Source organism: Suricata suricatta, chromosome 8 (genome assembly GCF_006229205.1).
Source record: "Suricata suricatta isolate VVHF042 chromosome 8, meerkat_22Aug2017_6uvM2_HiC, whole genome shotgun sequence".
Classification (NCBI taxonomy): domain Eukaryota; kingdom Metazoa; phylum Chordata; class Mammalia; order Carnivora; family Herpestidae; genus Suricata; species Suricata suricatta.
Genome location: NC_043707.1, coordinates 27,565,840 through 27,569,108, shown reverse-complemented (window position 1 = coordinate 27,569,108; position 3,269 = coordinate 27,565,840).

Here is a 3,269-nt window from a genome sequence, read left to right as displayed (position 1 = left end):
ATGCCCACCCTCCCACCGGTGGCCGCAATGTGCTTGCATATTTCTCTCCCCCACTGCCGTGTGGATGCCTCTAGAAGGGGACCAGATTCTGGCTGGACAGACGGATGGATGGATGGATGGACGGACTAAGTGCCTGGCATGGGGGAGGCCAGGGAAATGCTCGTGCAGGAGCAGAAGGGAAGAAAGAACGGCTGGAGCGAGCTGTTTGGTGCCAGCTCGAAACCGGAGCTGCTGGGCACCGACCGGGGGATGAAGGGTGTCCCCGCCCCACTGTCTCCCCACACTCTGTGCCGCGTCCTTTGAAGCCTGGCCATCAAACCCCGACTGCGTGCAGCCATCCTTCTGGAAGGTTCAACGCTTGCAGAGCCGCGGCAGATCTGAGCATTGGCACAGCCGCAGCCAGTCGCACGCAGACGCTGGCAGATGTTTCTGCTTTCTGTGCAGTGGGAGCTTTTGTGCGCTTCTCCTCGGTGCACGTCTGTGGCAACCAGCTCGGTCATGAGGGCCGAGAAGAGACGGCCGTCAGAATCCACAGCTTCAGTCCCGCTCTCAGGAGCAGGCGGGGGCAGATCATTGGGGATTTAGCTCAAGAAAGCCAGCTTGAATGCTTTTAAAAGCAGCATGGCCAAGAGGGCTTGGGATGGCCCTTTGGTGAACCCACAAAGCGATTCATTGTTGAGTCGGGGAATTTCAGAGCCGTCAGGGACCCAGAGGTCATGTCTGCCATGCTGCAGGTGGGGAAAGCAAACGTGGCTAAAAAGAAAAGCTATTTAAACAGGATTGCTTTAGTCAGTCTGTGAGGATAGAGAAAGGCACCTTCCTCACAGCCTCACACCAGGGGGCAAGGGGTGCGGAGCAGAGTGCAAGCTTGATCTCAGCCCCTACTTGCCCAGCAGGACGGGCAACTTTGCACAGTAAACAACCTGTGCAATGGCACATGGCGATGCTGCCCATCAGGGAGTGACAGAGGTAAGATCAGAGACCACTGCTTTGCTGCCTATTCCCCTGTAGATGTTTGACATGGAAAAGTAACCTTGACACACACCGTTTATGTGTATTTGGGGGTCTGGGTTCAAGTGTGCCAGGAGCAGCCTTGAGTCTGTGGCTTTCTGGGGCCAGATCACCTGGGTTCCAGTCCTGGTCTTGACACTTCTGACCTGTAGGAACGCGAAGAGGTGTTTAGCTTCTCTGTGCTTCCACCTTCTCGTCTGTAAAAGGGAATTAAGGACGTCACGGTTTGCGTGAGCAGATTTGGTGAGTTGGCATGTGTAGTGTGTGTAGAGTAGGACCGGGCACATAGGGAGCCCTGCCTGAGTGCCGTGGTTTCGTTCTGCTCTTGGGGGTGATAACGGCATCTCGGAAGTCCCTGAAGATCCCTGTAACTTGGTGGGAGATACAGCGACCTCCATCTTCCCTTGCGTGGAGCCGAGGCTCTCCGGGCTCCTGGGTCCACTGCTGACCCCACCCTAGGAGGGGAGCAGGGCTGGGGTCCTGGGCTCCAGACTCTGCCCTGTAATTTTCCTCCCTGTTAATCCAAATACTTACAGGAGTATTTGTGCCTCTTGACAGACTGTAGGCATCTTTTGCGGGGACATTGTTCATATGTGGCAGGCACTCCCAAGTGACAACTTTAACAAACATCAAAGCTTTCCAGCCCTTGTGGTGAAGATGATGGGTGTCACAGCAGCCACTTTCTTGACCACAAAACACGTTAGGGGACAGGGATCATGCCTCGCACAGCTACAGCAGTGGCTTTGTCTTCCGGGATCTCTTGTCTCTGCCTAGGGGCCTCTCCTGGCTCTGTCCCTGGTCTTGCCTCTGTCCTCTGACCCAGCAAGACTTCCCCGCTCTCTGTGGGTCCCAGTCCATAGCAGGATCTTTCACAGAGCAAATATATTTAATTTTGGTAAAGTTTGGGGCACCTGGGTAGCTCAGTCGGTTAAGCGTCTGACTTCGGCTCAGGTCATGATCTCATAGTTCGTGGGTTCGAGCCCCACGTTGGGCTCCGTGCTGACAGTTCAGAGCCTGGAGCCTGCTTCTGATTCTGTGTCTCCCTCTCTCTCTGCCCCTCCCCGCTCATGCTCTGTCTTTCTCTCTGTGTTTCACAAAAATAAAAAGATAAATGTTAAAAAAAATTAAAAAAAAATTGTGGTGAAGTTCAATGTATCAGTTTTTTGTCTACTGTGGATCATGCTTTTATGTTATATCCAGGAACTCCTCACCAAGCCCTGGGTCCCAGAGGTTTTCTCTTGTGTTTTCTTCTTCGGAATTTTAGAATTTTTTTTTTTTTTTTACATTTAGCCTTTGATTTTTTTAAGTTATTTTTTGTATCAGATGTGAGGCTTGGTGGAGTTTTATTTATTTTTTTGGCTATGGATATCCACTTGTTTCAGTAGCATTTGTTGAAATGTTTATGCTTTCTCTGCTGTTTTTTTATACCTTTGTCAACAATCGGCTGGCCGTGGTGTGTGGGGCTGTTTCTGGATTGTGTGTTCTGTCCCAGTGAGCCGTGCGTCTGTCTCTCCACCAACGCCGCACAGTCTTGGTCACAAAAGCTATCGAGAAAGTCTGGAAATCAGTTAGATGGAGTCCCTCCACTTTCTATTTCGTCTTCACAATTGTTTGGTCTATTCTAATTTCCTTGCCTTTCTGCACATAGTTTAGAATAAATTTGTTTATTCCCATAACTTGGGGGAATAATGTTTAATGTTTATTTTTATTTTTGAGAGAGAGAGAGAGAGAGAGAGAGAGAGAATAAGTGGGGGAGGGGTAGAGAGAGAGGGTGACACAGAATCCAAAGCAGGCTCCGGGCTCTGAGCTGTCAGCACAGAGCCCAATGTGGGGCTTGAACTCACAAACCATGAGATTATGACTTGAGCCGAAGTCGGATGCTCAACCAACTGAGCCACCCAGGTGCCCCTGAATAAGTTTGTTTATATCTGTAAAAATCTTGCCAGGTGTTGGTAGGAATTGTGTTGAACCACCAGATCAGTTTGTGGGAGAACTGACATCTTGTTGGGTCTTCACTCCATGAACACAACATGCTTTTCCATTTACTTATATCTTCTTTGATTTCTTCTGTCACTACTTATGTTCTATATATCTTGTTTTAGATTTATACCTAAGTATATCATCTTTGGGGAGCATGTGTAAATGGTATTGTAATTTAATTTCAGTTTCCATGTGTTGTTAGTGTATATAATCATATCTTGATTTTGTAGCTGGTGTCCTGTCTCAAGTCAGTTATTAATTCTGGGAGCCTAAAAAAA